Source organism: Bombina bombina, chromosome 3 (genome assembly GCF_027579735.1).
Source record: "Bombina bombina isolate aBomBom1 chromosome 3, aBomBom1.pri, whole genome shotgun sequence".
Lineage (NCBI taxonomy): Eukaryota > Metazoa > Chordata > Amphibia > Anura > Bombinatoridae > Bombina > Bombina bombina.
In genome coordinates, this window is record NC_069501.1 from 410,403,978 (window position 1) to 410,420,137 (window position 16,160).

General features: G+C 41.6%; 1 protein-coding gene across 2 annotated transcripts in view; it reads right to left on the minus strand.

The window, feature by feature from the left end:
- The window catches only part of IKBKE (inhibitor of nuclear factor kappa B kinase subunit epsilon), a 277,152-nt gene that overhangs the window by 34,375 nt on the left and 226,617 nt on the right, over window positions 1-16,160 (minus strand). The gene's annotated exons all lie outside the window — the stretch shown is intronic.

Genomic DNA, 16,160 nt, shown 5'->3' on the forward strand with positions numbered 1-16,160 from the left:
GCTGAGAGAATTTACCTCCCTTCAAAGAAGTTTGAAGACCCCTGAGATCTATCAGAGATGAACCGGATCATGCAGGAAATATAAAAGTAACTGACTGGTATTTTTTGATGCGTAGCAAAGAGCGCCAAAAACGGCCCCTCCCTCTCCCACACAGCAGTGAAGAGAAACGAAACTGTCACCATTAAAGCAAAAAAACTGCCAAGTGGAAAATAATGCCCAAATATTTATTCACACAGTACCTCAGCAATGTAAACGATTCTACATTCCAGCAAAAACGTTTAACATGATAAATAGTTATTAAAAAGGATTAGTGACCTTTAACAGAGTAGTTCCGGTGAAATACCATCCCCAGAATACTGAAGTGTATACATACATGTCATTTTAACGGTATGGCAGGATTTTCTCATCAATACCATTCAGAAAATAAAAACTGCTACATACCTCAATGCAGATTCATCTGCCCGCTGTCCCCTGATCTGAAGCCTTTACCTCCCTCAGATGGCCGAGAACAGCAATATGATCTTAACTACTCCGGTTAAAATCATAGTAAAAAACTCTGACAGATTCTTCCTCAAACTCTGCCAGAGAAGTAATAACACGCTCCGGTGCTATTTTAAAATAACAAACTTTTGATTGAAGTCATAAAAACTAAGTATAATCACCATAGTCCTCTCACACATCCTATCTAGTCGTTGGGTGCAAGAGAATGACTGGGACTGACGTAGAGGGGAGGAGCTATATGCAGCTCTGCTGGGTGAATCCTCTTGCATTTCCTGTTGGGGAGGAGTTATATCCCAGAAGTAATGATGACCCGTGGACTGATCACACATAACAGAAGAAAAAAGGTTTTGCCGTGGGCGGCTGGAGAGGGTTATTTTAGTAAACCGATGAACAAAAACATAATTTATGCTTACCTGATAAATTTATTTCTCTTGAGGTGTATCCAGTCCACGGATCATCCATTACTTGTGGGATATTCTCATTCCCAACAGGAAGTTGCAAGAGGACACCATCTTTAAAATCTTTAGTAGCTTGTAAGTAAAACTTTAAAGCACGAACCACGTCCAGATTGTGTAATAGACGTTCCTTCTTTGAAGAAGGATTAGGACACAAAGACGGAACAACAATCTCTTGATTCTTATTAGATACCACCTTAGGTAAAAACCCAGGTTTGGTACGCAGAACTACCTTGTCTGCATGGAAGATCAGATAAGGAGAATCACATTGTAAGGCAGATAACTCGGAAACTCTACGAGCCAAGGAAACAGCTACCAATAAAAGAACTTTCCAAGATAAAAGTTTGATATCTATGGAATGAAGAGGTTCAAACGGAACCCCCTGAAGAACTTTAAAAACCAAATTTAAGCTCCAAGGTGAAGCAACAGGTTTAAACACAGGCTTGATTCTAACTAAAGCCTGACAAAATGCCTGAACGTCTGGGACATCCGCCAGACGCTTGTGCAAAAGAATAGATAGCGCAGAAATCTGTCCCTTTAAGGAACTAGCTGACAATCCTTTCTCCAATCCTTCTTGGAGAAAAGATAATATCCTGGGAATCCTGACCTTACTCTATGAGTAGCCCTTGGATTCACACCAATAAAGATATTTACGCCATATCTTATGACAGATTTTCCTGGTGACAGGCTTTCGTGCCTGAATTAAGGTATCAATGACTGACTCGGAGAAACCACGCTTTGATAAAATCAAGCATTCAATCTCTAGGCAATCAGCCTCAGAGAAATTAGATTTGGATGGTTGAAAGGATCTTGAAGTAGAAGGTCCTGTCTCAGCGGCAGAGTCCATGGTGGAAAACATGACATGTCCACTAGATCTGCATACCAAGTCCTGCGTGGCCACGCAGGCGCTATCAAGATCACAGATGCTCTCTCCTGCTTGATCTTGGCAATCAGATGAGGGAGCAGAGGAAACGGTGGAAACACATAAGCCAGGTTGAAGGACCAAGGCGCTGCTAGAGCATCTATCAGCATTGCCTTGGGGTCCCTGGACCTGGATCCGTAACAAGGAAGCTTGGCGTTCTGGCGAGACGCCATGAGATCCAGTTCTAGTTTGCCCCAACGATGAACCAATTGTGCAAACACCTCCGGATGGAGTTCCCACTCCCCCGGATGAAAAGTCTGTCGACTTAGAAAATCCGCCTCCCAGTTCTCTACACCTGGGATATGGATAGCTGATAGGTGGCAAGAGTGAATCTCTGCCCAGCAAATTATCTTTGAGACTTCTAACATCGCTAGGGAACTCCTTGTTCCCCCTTGATGGTTGATGTAAGCCACAGTCGCGATGTTGTCCGACTGAAATCTGATGAACCTCATTGTCGCTAGCTGAGGCCAAGCCTGAATAGCATTGAATATCGCTCTTAGTTCCAGAATGTTTATTGGAAGGAGTGACTCCTCCTGAGTCCACGATCCCTGAGCCTTTAGGGAGTTCCAGACTGCACCCCAACTTAGAAGGCTGGCATCTGTCGTTACAATTGTCCAATCTGGCCTGCGAAAGGTCATACCTTTGGACAGATGGACCCGAGATAGCCACCAGAGAAGAGAATCTCTGGTCTCTTGATCCAGATTTAGTAGAGGGGACAAATCTGTGTAATCCCCATTCCACTGACTGAGCATGCAGAGTTGCAGCGGTCTGAGATGTAGGCGTGCAAACGGCACTATGTCCATTGCCGCTACCATTAAGCCGATTACTTCCATGCACTGAGCCACCGAAGCGCGAGGCAGGAATTTAGAAGTTTTGATAACCTGGACTCCATCAGGTAAATTTTCATTTCTACAGAATCTATCAGAGTCCCTAGGAAGGAAACTCTTGTGAGGGGGGATAGAGAACTCTTTTCCTCGTTCACCTTCCACCCATGCGACCTCAGAAATGCCAACACTATGTCCGTATGAGACTTGGCAATTTTGAAGTTTGACGCCTGAATCAGGATGTCGTCTAAATAAGGGGCCACTGCTATGCCCCGCGGCCTTAGGACCACCAGAAGCGACCCCAGAACCTTCGTAAAATTTTTTGGGGCTGTAGCTAACCCAAAGGGAAGAGCTACAAACTGGTAATGCCTGTTTAGGAAGGCAAACCTGAGAAACCGATGATGATCTTTGTGTATCGGAATGTGAAGATAAGCATCCTTTAAATCCACTGTAGTCATGTATTGACCCTCCTGGATCATAGGTAAGATGGTACGAATAGTCTCCATCTAGAATGATGGAACTCTGAGGAATTTGTTTAAGATCTTTAGATCCAAAATTGGTCTGAAGGTTCCCTCTTTTCTGGGAACTACAAACAGATTTGAGTAAAATCCCTGTCCCTGTTCCTCCTTTGGAACTGGATGGATCACTCCCATAACTAGGAGGTCTTGTACACAGTGTAAGAATGCCTCTCTCTTTATCTGGTTTGCAGATAACTGTGAAAGGTGAAATCTCCCTTTTGGGGGGGAAGCCTTGAAGTCCAGAAGATATCCCTGGGATATAATTTCCAACGCCCAGGGATCCTGGACATCTCTTGCCCATGCCTGGGCGAAGAGCGAAAGTCTGCCCCCTACTAGATCCGTTACCGGAAAGGGGACCGTTCCTTCATGCTGTCTTAGAGGCAGCAGCAGGCTTTTTGGCCTGCTTACCCTTGTTCCAGGTCTGGTTAGGTCTCCAGACCGTCTTGGACTGAGCAAAAGTTCCCTCTTGTTTTGCATTAGAGGAAGTTGATGCCGCACTTGCCTTGAAGTTTCGAAAGGCACGAAAATGAGACTGTTTGGCCCTTGATTTGGACCTATCCTGAGGAAGGGAATGACCTTTTCCTCCAGTGATATCAGCAATAATCTCCTTCAAACCAGGCCCGAATAGGGTCTGCCCATTGAAGGGAATGTTAAGCAGCTTAGACTTTGAAGTAACGTCAGCTGACCATGATTTAAGCCACAGCGCTCTACGCGCCTGGATAGCAAAACCAGAATTCTTAGCCGTTAGTATGTCAAATGAACAATGGCATCAGAAACAAAAGAATTGGCTAGCTTAAGTGCTCTAAGCTTGTCAAGTATGTCATCCAATGGAGTCGCTACCTGTAAAGCCTCTTCCAGAGACTCAAACCAGAACGCCGCAGCAGCAGTGACAGGAGCAATGCATGCAAGGGGCTGTAGGATAAAACCTTGTTGAATAAACATTTTCTTAAGGTAACCCTCTAACTTTTTATCTATTGGATCTAAGAAAGCACAACTGTCCTTGACAGGGATAGTAGTACGCTTTGCTAGAGTAGAAACTGCTCCCTCCACCTTAGGAACTGTCTGCCATAAGTCCCGTGTGGTGGCGTCTATTGGAAACATTTTTCTAAAAATAGGAGGGGGAGAGAACGGCACACCTGGTCTATCCCATTCCTTAGTAATAATTTCTGTAAACCTTTTAGGTATTGGAAAAACATCAGTGCACACCGGCACTGCATAGTATTTATCCAGTCTACACAATTTCTCTGGCACTGCAATTGTATCACAGTCATTCAGAGCAGCTAAAACCTCCCTGAGTAACACGCGGAGGTGTTCAAGCTTAAATTTAAATGTAGAGATATCAGAATCAGGTTGCATCATCTTCCCTGAGTCAGAAACATCACCCACAGAAAGAAGCTCTCCTTCTTCAGCTTCTGCATATTGTGAGGCAGTATCAGACATGGCTCTTAAAGCGTCAGTATGCTCTGTATTTCGTCTAACTCCAGAGCTATCTCACTTTCCTCTAAATTCAGGTAGTCTGGCTAATACCGCTGACAGTGTATTATCCATGACTGCCGCCATGTCTTGTAAAGTTAGCGCTATGGGCGCCCTAGATGTACTTGGCGCCATTTGAGTGTGAGTCCCTTGAGCGGGAGTCAAAGGGTCTGACACATGGGGCGAGTTAGTCAGCATAACTTCCCCCTCGTCAGATTCCTCTGGTGATAAATTTTTTAAAGACAGAATATGATCTTTATTGCTTAAAGTGAAATCAGTACATTTGGTACACATTCTAAGAGGGGGTTCCACAATGGCTTTTAAACATAATGAACAAGGAGTTTCCTCTATGTCAGACATGTTTGTACAGACTAGCAATGAGACTAGCAAGCTTGGAAAACACTTTAAATCAAGTTAACAAGCAAATATAAGAAACGGTACAGTGCCTTTAAGAGAATCAAATGTTGTCAGAATTTGAAAACAGTGAAAAAAGGCAGTAAATCAAACGAAATTTTTACAGTGTGTATAATAAGCTAACAGAGCATTGCACCCACTTGCAAATGGATGATTAACCCCTTAGTTCAAAAAACGGATCAAAAAAACGATAGACATTTTTTAACAGTCACACCAAACTGCCACAGCCTTGCTGTGGGCCTACCTTCCCCAACAAACGATTTTGGAAAGCCTAAGAGCCCTTTAGAGATGTCCTATAGCATTCAGGGGACTCCTGGAGGAAGCTGGATGTCTCAGGCTGTAAAAGTTACTGCGCAAAAAAAGTGCTAAATTAGGCCCCTCCCACTCATAGTAACACAGTGGAAAGCCTCAGGAAACTGTTTCTAGGCAAATTTAAGCCAGCCATGTGGAAAAACATAATTTATGCTTACCTGATACATTTATTTCTCTTGTAGTGTAGTCAGTCCACGGGTCATCCATTACTTATGGGATTATATCTCTTCCCCAAGAGGAAGTTGCAAGAGGATCACCCAAGCAGATCTGCTATATAGCTCCTCCCCTCACATGTCATATCCAGTCATTCGACCGAAACAAGACGAGAAAGGAGAAACCATAGGGTGCAGTGGTGACTGGAGTTAAATTGAAAAAATTTGAACTGCCTTAAAAGACAGGGCGGGCCGTGGACTGACTACACTACAAGGGAAATAAATTTATCAGGTAAGCATAAATTATGTTTTCTCTTGTTAAGTGTAGTCAGTCCACGGGTCATCCATTACTTATGGGATACTAATACCAAAGCTAAAGTACACAGATGAAGGGAGGGACAAGGCAGGAACTTTAAACGGAGGGAACCACTGCCTGAAGTACCTTTCTCCCAAAAATAGCCTCCGAAGAAGCAAAAGTGTCAAATTTGTAAAACTTTGAAAAAGTGTGAAGTGAAGACCAAGTCGCAGCCTTGCAAATCTGTTCAACAGAAGCCTCATTTTTAAAGGCCCAGGTGGAAGCCACAGCTCTAGTAGAATGAGCTGTAATTCTTTCAGGAGGCTGCTGTCCAGCAGTCTCATAGGCTAAACGTATTATGCTACGAAGCCAAAAAGAGAGAGAGGTGGCCGAAGCCTTTTGACCTCTCCTCTGTCCAGAGTAAACGACAAACAGGGAAGAAGTTTGCCGAAAATCTTTAGTTGCCTGCAAATAGAACTTCAGGGCACGGACTACGTCCAGATTATGCAAAAGTCGTTCCTTCTTTGAAGAAGGGTTAGGACACAATGATGGAACAACAATCTCTTGATTGATATTCCTGTTAGAAACTACCTTAGGTAAGAACCCAGGTTTAGTACGCAGAACTACCTTGTCTGAATGATAAATCAGATAAGGAGAATCACAATGTAAGGCAGATAACTCAGAGACTCTTCGAGCCGAGGAAATAGCCATCAAAAACAGAACTTTCCAAGATAACAGCTTAATATCAATGGAATGAAGGGGTTCAAATGGAACGCCTTGCAGGACATTAAGAACTAAGTTTAAGCTCCACGGTGGAGCAACAGTCTTAAACACAGGCTTAATCCTAGCCAAAGCCTGACAAAAAACCTGAACGTCTGGAATTTCTGCCAGACGCTTGTGTAGAAGAATAGACAGAGCAGAAATCTGTCCTTTTAACGAACTAGCGGATAAGCCCTTTTCTAAACCCTCTTGTAGAAAAGACAATATCCTAGGAATCCTAACCTTACTCCATGAGTAACTCTTGGATTCGCACCAATACAAATATTTACGCCATATCTTATGGTAAATTCTTCTGGTAACAGGTTTCCTAGCCTGTATTAGGGTATCAATAACCGACTCCGAGAAGCCACGCTTTGATAGAATCAAGCGTTCAATCTCCATGCAGTCAGCCTCAGAGAAATTAGATTCGGATGGTTGAAAGGACCCTGAATTAGAAGGTCCTGCCTCAGAGGCAGAGACCATGGTGGACAGGACGACATGTCCACTAGGTCTGCATACCAGGTCCTGCGTGGCCACGCAGGCGCTATCAGAATCACTGATGCTCTCTCCTGTTTGATCTTGGCAATCAGTCGAGGCAGCAGCGGAAACGGTGGAAATACATAAGCCATCTGGAAAACCCAAGGGGCTGCTAGAGCATCTATCAGCGCCGCTCCCGGGTCCCTGGACCTGGATCCGTAATGAGGAAGCTTGGCGTTCTGGCGAGACACCATGAGATCCAGATCTGGTTCGCCCCAACGAAGAATCAGTTGAGCGAAGACCTCCAGATGAAGTTCCCACTCCCCCGGATGAAAAGTCTGGCGACTTAGAAAATCCGCCTCCCAGTTCTCCACGCCTGGGATGTAGATTGCTGACAGGTGGCAAGAGTGAGACTCTGCCCAGTGAATTATCTTTGAGACTTCCAACATCGCTAGGGAACTCCTGGTTCCCCTTTGATGATTGATGTTGTCCGACTGAAATCTGATGAACCTCAGAGTTGCTAACTGAGGCCAAGCTAGAAGAGCATTGAATATCGCTCTTAACTCCAGAATATTTATTGGGAGGAGTTTCTCCTCCTGAGTCCATGATCCCTGAGCCTTCAGGGAATTCCAGACTGCGCCCCAACCTAGAAGGCTGGCGTCTGTTGTTACAATCGTCCAATCTGGCCTGCGAAAGGTCATCCCCTTGGACAGGTGGGGCCGAGAAAGCCACCATAGAAGAGAATCTCTGGTCTCTTGGTCCAGATTTAGTAGAGGGGACAAATCTGAATAATCCCCATTCCACTGACTTAGCATGCACAATTGCAGCAGTCTGAGATGCAGTCGCGCAAATGGTACTATGTCCATTGCCGCTACCATTAAGCCGATTACTTCCATGCACTGAGCTACTGACGGGTGTGGAATGGAATGAAGGGCACGGCAAGCATTTAGAAGTTTTGATAACCTGGCCTCCGTCAGGTACATTTTCATCTCTACAGAATCTATAAGAGTCCCTAGGAAGGGAACCCTTGTGAGTGGTAATAGAGAACTCTTTTCCATGTTCACCTTCCACCCATGCGATCTCAGAAATGCCAGAACTATCTCTGTATGAGACTTGGCAGTTTGAAAACTTGACGCTTGTATCAGGATGTCGTCTAGGTACGGAGCCACCGCTATGCCTCGCGGTCTTAGTACCGCCAGAAGTGAGCCCAGAACCTTTGTAAAGATTCTTGGAGCCGTAGCTAACCCAAAGGGAAGAGCTACAAACTGGTAATGCCTGTCTAGGAAGGCAAATCTTAGGTACCGATAATGATCCTTGTGAATCGGTATGTGAAGGTAGGCATCCTTTAAGTCCACAGTGGTCATGTACTGACCCTCTTGGATCATGGGTAGGATGGTTTGAATAGTTTCCATTTTGAATGATGGAACTCTTAGGAATTTGTTTAGGATCTTTAAGTCCAAAATTGGTCTGAAGGTTCCCTCTTTCTTGGGAACCACAAACAGATTTGAATAGAATCCATGCCCGTGTTCCGTTTGCAGAACTGGGTGGATTACCCGCATTAGTAAGAGGTCTTGTACACAGCGTAGAAACGCCTCTTTCTTTATTTGGTTTGCTGATAACCTTGAAAGATGAAATCTCCCTTGTGGAGGAGAAGCTTTGAAGTCCAGAAGATATCCCTGAGATATGATCTCCAACGCCCAGGGATCCTGGACATCTCTTGCCCAAGCCTGGGCGAAGAGAGATAGTCTGCCCCCCACTAGATCCGTTTCCGGATAGGGGGCCCTCTCTTCATGCTGTCTTAGGGGCAGCAGCAGGTTTTCTGGCCTGCTTGCCCTTGTTCCAGGACTGGTTAGTTTTCCAGCCCTGTCTGTAACGAGCAACAGCTCCTTCCTGTTTTGGAGCGGAGGAAGTTGATGCTGCTCCTGCCTTGAGGTTACGAAAGGCACGAAAATTAGACTGTTTGGCCTTTGATTTGGCCCTGTCCTGAGGTAGAGCATGGCCCTTACCTCCCGTAATGTCAGCGATAATTTCTTTCAAGCCGGGCCCGAATAAGGTCTGCCCTTTGAAAGGAATATTAAGCAATTTAGATTTAGAAGTCACGTCAGCTGACCAGGATTTAAGCCATAGCGCTCTGCGCGCTTGGATGGCAAATCCGTAGTTCTTAGCCGTAAGTTTGGTTAAATGTACGACGGCATCAGAAACAAATGCATTAGCTAGCATAAGTGCTTTAAGCTTGTTCATAATTTCATCCAATGGAGCTGTGCGAATGGCCTCTTCCAGAGACTCAAACCAGAATGCCGCCGCAGCAGTGACAAGCGCAATGCATGCAAGGGGCTGTAAGATAAAACCTTGTTGAACAAACATTTTCTTAAGGTAACCTTCTAATTTTTTATCCATTGGATCTGAAAAAGCACAACTATCCTCCACCGGGATAGTGGTACGCTTAGCTAAAGTAGAAACCGCTCCCTCCACCTTAGGGACCGTCTGCCATAAGTCTCGTGTGGTGGGGTCTATAGGAAACATTTTCCTAAATATGGGAGGAGGGGAAAAAGGCACACCGGGTCTATCCCACTCCTTGCTAATAATCTCTGTAAGCCTTTTAGGTATAGGAAACACGTCAGTACACACCGGTACCGCATAGTATCTATCCAACCTACATAATTTTTTTGGAATTGCAACCGTGTTACAATCATTCAGAGCCGCTAATACCTCCCCTAGCAATATGCGGAGGTTCTCAAGCTTAAATTTAAAATGAGAAATCTCTGAATCCAGTCTCCCTGGATCAGATCCGTCACCCACAGAATGAGGCTCTCAGTCTTCATGTTCTGCAAATTGTGACGCAGTATCGGACATGGCTCTCACATCATCAGCGCGCTCTGTCCTTAACCCAGAGCTATCACGCTTGCCTCTTAATTCTGGCAATTTAGATAATACTTCTGTCATAACAGTAGCCATGTCTTGCAAAGTGATTTGTAAGGGCCTCCCTGATGTACTTGGCGCCTCAAAATCACGCACCTCCTGAGCGGGAGGCGAAGGTACTGACACGTGAGGAGAGTTAGTCGGCATAACTTCCCCCTCGTTGTCTGGTGATAATTTCTTTGCATGTAAAGACTGACTTTTATTCAAAGTTACATCAATGCATTTAGTACACAATTTTCTATGGGGCTCCACATTGGCCTTCATACATAGTGAACAAACAGATTCATCTGAGTCAGACATGTTTAAACAGACTAGCAATGAGACTAGCAAGCTTGGAAAATACTTTTCAAATAAATTTACAAGCAATATAAAAAATGCTACTGTGCCTTTAAGAAGCACAAAAAGCTGTCACAGTTGAAATAACAATGAACCAAATTAGTTATAGCAACCAAATTTTCACAGTAAATGTATTAAGTTAGCAAAGGATTGCACCCACCAGCAAATGGATGATTAACCCCTTAATACCCAAAAACGGATAACAATTTAATAATTAACGTTTTTATCACAGTCAAACACACTGTCACAGGTCTGCTGTGACTGATTACCTCCCTCAAAATGAATTTTGAAGACCCCTGAGCTCTCTAGAGACGTCCTGGATCATGGAGGATGAAGTAGGAAGATTGTGACTGAATTTTTACTGCTCAAAAAAGCGCTAAAATAGGCCCCTCCCACTCATATTACACAGTGGGGAAGCTCAGTTAACTGTTTCTATGCAGAAACAAAAGTTAGCCATGTGGTAAAAATCATGCCCCAATAAGTTTTATCACCAAGTACCTCACAAAAAACGATTAACATGCCAGTAAACGTTTTGAACATACATTTTAAAAGTTATGAAGTGTTATTAATAAGCCTGCTACCAGTCGCTTTTACTGCAGTTAAGGCTCACACATTACTTCAGTATTAACAGTATTTTCTGAGTCAAATTCCATTCCCTAGAAAAATACTTCAGTGTACACACACTCCTCAGCCTAATACCAGTCGCTACCACTGCATTTAAGGCTGAACTTACATTACATTGGTATCAGCAGTAATTTCTCAGTCAATTCCATTGCTTAGAAAAATAATTTACTGCACATACCTGGTTTGCAGGGGGGCCCTGCATGCTATTCCCCTCTTCTGAAGTTACCTCACTCCTCAGAATGTGCGAGAACAGCCAGTGGATCTTAGTTACGTCTGCTAAGATCATAGAAAACGCAGGCAGATTCTTCTTCTAATGCTGCCTGAGAACAAACAGCACACTCCGGTGCCATTTAAAATAACAAACTTTTGATTGAAGAAATAAACTAAGTTTAAAAACACCACAGCCCTCTCACAACAACCTATCTTTAGTTAGCTTGCAAGAGAATGACTGGATATGACATGTGAGGGGAGGAGCTATATAGCAGATCTGCTTGGGTGATCCTCTTGCAACTTCCTGTTGGGGAAGAGATATAATCCCATAAGTAATGGATGACCCGTGGACTGACTACACTTAACAAGAGAAAAACTAGGCCCCAATAAAGTTTTATCACCAATGTATATATAAAAACGTTTAAACATGCCAGCAAACGTTTTATATTGTAAATATAAAAGAGTATCACCTAAATAGGTAAGCATGATACCAGTCGCTATTAAATCACTGTATTCAGGCTTACCTTACATAAATTTGGCATCAGCAGCATTTTCTAGCATTCACATCTTCTAGAAAAATCTTAACTGCACATACCTCATAGCAGGATAACCTGCACGCAATTCCCCCGCTGAAGTTATCTCTCTCTTCAGTCATGTGTGAGAACAGCAATGGATCTTAGTTAGAACCTGCTAAGATCATAGAAATCACAGGCAGATTCTTCTATTTTTCTGCCTGGAACAAAATAGTACAACTCCGGTACCATTTAAAAATAATAAACTTTTGATTGAAGTAAAATAACAGCTACATTTCACCACTTCTCTCTGACTACCTCCATGTTTGTTGAGAGTTGCAAGAGAATGACTGGATATGGCAGTTAGGGGAGGAGCTATATAGACAGCTCTGCTGTTGGTGTCCTCTTGCAACTTACTGTTGGGAATGAGAATATCCCACAAGTAATGGATGATCCGTGGACTGGATACACCTTACAAGAGAAATAAAGGTATGTTTTATTGTATAATCACTCGATCATCATGAATTAAGGTCCATATGATTTATTCCATAGATACAGCATAGTGTTTCAAAAACACTAACATTTGCCATCACTTTAAGAATGTTCTTGTGTTTTTAGAACAGCAGTGACTGCAACAAATGTTATAATATTGCTATAAACATTATCGCTAAAACTGCTTTCATAAAGATAAAGACATGTGCATGTCTCTAAACTTCTATAAATCTACCTAGGTTTACTCTTCAACAAAGGATACAAGAAAAACAAATTACATTTGATAAAAAGAAGTAAATTAGATTTTTTTTAAATTGGATGTTCTCTGTATATTGTGTTTAAAGGGATAGTAACCCCAAAATTTTCCTTTATGATTCAGATAGAACATAGAATTTTAAACAACTTTCCAATTGACTTCTATTATTAAATTTGTTTCTTTCTCTTGTTATCTATTGTTGAAGGGACAGCATTGCACTACTGACAGGAAGCTGAACACATCTATTTAGCCAATCACAAGAGACAAATGTGTGCAGGCACCAATCAGCAGCAGCTCCCACTACAGTAGGATAGGTGTGTATTCATTTTTTAACAAGAGAACGAAGCACATTTGAAAATAGAAGTGAATTCAAAAGTGTCTTAAAATGACCGTCTCTATCTGAATCATGCAAGTTTTATTTCGACTTTCCTATCCCTTTAAATGTGACTTTACTGCCCTGTTGAATGAGATAATCCCAGCAGAAATTATTTTAAATGCTTAACGTATTGGAGTGGGACTCATGAGGTTTCCCATGATGGCGGCAGGTGTGCAAAATGTATCTTGTTTTCTCTTGTTTATAAAATATGGCTGAATTTTGTCATTGCAGCTGGCTATGTGTACGTGTTTATTTCTCTCTTTTTGTTTATCTAATTGAGTAATGCAAACATTTTAATATATGAAACCCTAAAGGAAAAGAAAGGTCAGAATTGAAAAGTGCATGGATGCAATTACATTTTAAAAAGAAGCATTTTGTTTGCAATATATTTCAATTAGCAAAAAGGCTTCTAATAAAAATGATTACTGTTTTTCCGCAGCATACACACATATGCTGTGAGGGCTTGTGTGCCAGTATTAAGACATTACACCTTTTCAGAGAGTCAGCAGTGATTTGTATGACACACATTATGAGGCTGATTATCTAAAGGTCTTTGTGCTAGAGAAATTATTTAAAGGGATACTAAACCCAAATTTTTCTTTACTGATTCAGATAGAGCATGTAATTTTAAGCAACTCTCTAATTTACTCCTATTATCAATTTTTATTCATTCTCTTGCTATCTTTATATAAAAAGTAGGAATTTAAAGCTTAGGAGCGAGCCCATATTAGGTTCAGCACCATGGATAGCGCTTGCTTATTGGTGGATACAGTTACCAAACCAATACGCAAGCATAAACCAGGTTCTCAACCAAAAATGGGCCGGCGCTTAAGCTTTACATTCCTGCTTTTTAAATAAAGATAGCAAGAGAACAAATAAAAATTGGTAATAGGAGTAAAAAAGAAAGTTGCTTAAAATTGCATGTTCTATCAGAATCATTAAAGAAAAAATTGGGTTTAGTGTCCATTTAAGACTGCTAGCCAGTCCTATTTCATTAGTTGAATGATTCAATGCCTGAAAACAGGTCGTCTCACTAAGTGGCGTATACTGACAAATATTGAGACATAAATGGGGCTATAAATGACTTGTATTAAAAATTATGTGTATAGAAATAATACTCATGAATTGGTTCAGGTGGTCTGGGTAAAATTGTATGTGCTCTAAATAGCCAACAGTTATGTGCAACATTAACGGCTCAAAGTAATAGGACTGGATAAAGTAATGGTGATATTGAGGTAGCACTGTATAGTATAGTGCGACTGAAAATTTGCAGAGTAAATTGCAACTGAATGCATATATTGTTGCAGTTATTAAAGGATTAGATACAATGGAACAATGACTGAGATAGCGAACAGAGCAATGTCTTGCTGCAAAGGCTTGACATACAAATGCCTGAGATATCAGTCTGGTGCTTTTGTTACTTCCACTGGTAATAATCGTGACCCAACAGACTTATGTTAGATTTCCAATAGGGATTATCACATTATTGTCTAGTGAATGTGGAAAGAGGGCACTCTGGATTTCTATGTACTGGCGAGTTATTGTGTCTATGCCAGTCTGATCTTTAGCATTTAAATGCTCCACTTTAATAGGGTAAATCATATATAATTCCCCACTGCTCTGTGTAATAATATAACCCATGAGATGAGGAAGAAAGAACGCTGAGTCTCGTGGTAAATCCAAAAAGGTTTAATGAGGAGCAGGCTTCTCAAAAGACACAAGGTAAGCTCCTATCTGACGCGTTTCGCGCATGCGTACATGCACTTCATCAGAGATAATTTTCTCTGCTGCTCTAGGTAGTATTTAAGGGTAAGTAGGACCAATCAAAGAAGAAAAGTGTAATTGGACTATTAACCATTAGTTTGTATAGCAAGAGTATATATGCGCTATTGAATGGTGAAGTAAATTCATATAATAGGAGTGTTAAAGATAGATATAACAACTCAGTATACTATACCAGAGCAAATAGAGACAAATTAGAACAGATTAATTCTTTAACAATTTTCTAACATATAGTTTCCATTAATGATGGAAATATAAACAGATAAATTACTGTATTCTTATGTGTTAACATAGTATACATATTAAACATATATAATAAAGAGTAATTTCAGTAAGAAATAAAAAGATAATGAAATTATGAAAAAGAAGAGAAATGTCTTGCTGCAAAGTCCTGACATACAAATGCCTGAGATATCAGTCTGGTGCTTATGTTACTTCCACTGGTAATAATCGGGACCCAACAGACTTATGTTAGATTCCCAATAGAGATTATCACATTATTGTCTAGTGAATGTGGATTTCTATGTACTGGCGAGTTATTGTGTCTATGCCAGCCTGATCTTTAGGATTTAAATGCTCCACTTTAATAGGGCGAATAATATATAATTCCCCACTGCTCAGTGTAATAATATAACCCACTGCAAATAAAAAGTCAGTAGCTGTATAATTATTTGCTCTTAGTGATAACCGCTTATCAGTAAACAACTGCTAAGGAGATTGTCCTTTCTCCTGGTATAGCCGTGTATTAAGTACTGTAGTACTTTAAAGGGACACTATACCCAAACATTTTCTTTCATGATTAAGGTAGAGAATATAATTTTAAACAACATTCCAATTTACTTCTATTACCTAATTTGCTTTATACTTTAGATATACTTTAATGAAGAAATAGCAAAGCACACAGTGAACCAATCACAGGAGGCATCTATGTGCAGCTACCAATCAGCAGCTACTAAGCATATCTAGATATGCTTTTCAGCAAAGAATATCAAGAGAATGAAGAAAAATAGATAAGAGAAGTAAATTAGAAAGTGGTTTATAATTGTTTGTGGACAGGAATCGCCACAATTCAACCCGATCAAGTACGATCGGGTTGATTGACACCTCCCTGCTGGCGGCCCTTTGGCCGCGAGTCTGCAGGGGGCGGCGTTGCACCAGCAGCTCTTGTGAGCTGCTGGTGCAATGCTGAATACGGAGAGCGTATTGCTCTCCGCATTTAGCGAGGTCTTGTGGACCTGATCCGCACTGTTGGATCAGTTCCGCAACACCTTTGATACATAGGCCCCAAAGTGTAATTGTTTTTTTTCTAAAATGGGTTGAACATGGGCATTCTATAGGCGTGCATAAAACTTTCTCTGAAATCCCAGCGTAATTCTCTAATGAACATTTCCTCCCTACAGTTTTCCCTGTTTTTTCTTGCAAATGAAAAGGTGGTGAAGTTGTGACAAAATACTCTAAATACTTAATTCCCTAACAAAAAAACAAATGCATATGAAAATAGAGGCACATGTAAAATGCTATACGCAGAAAGCAGAGTAATGTGGTTTATAT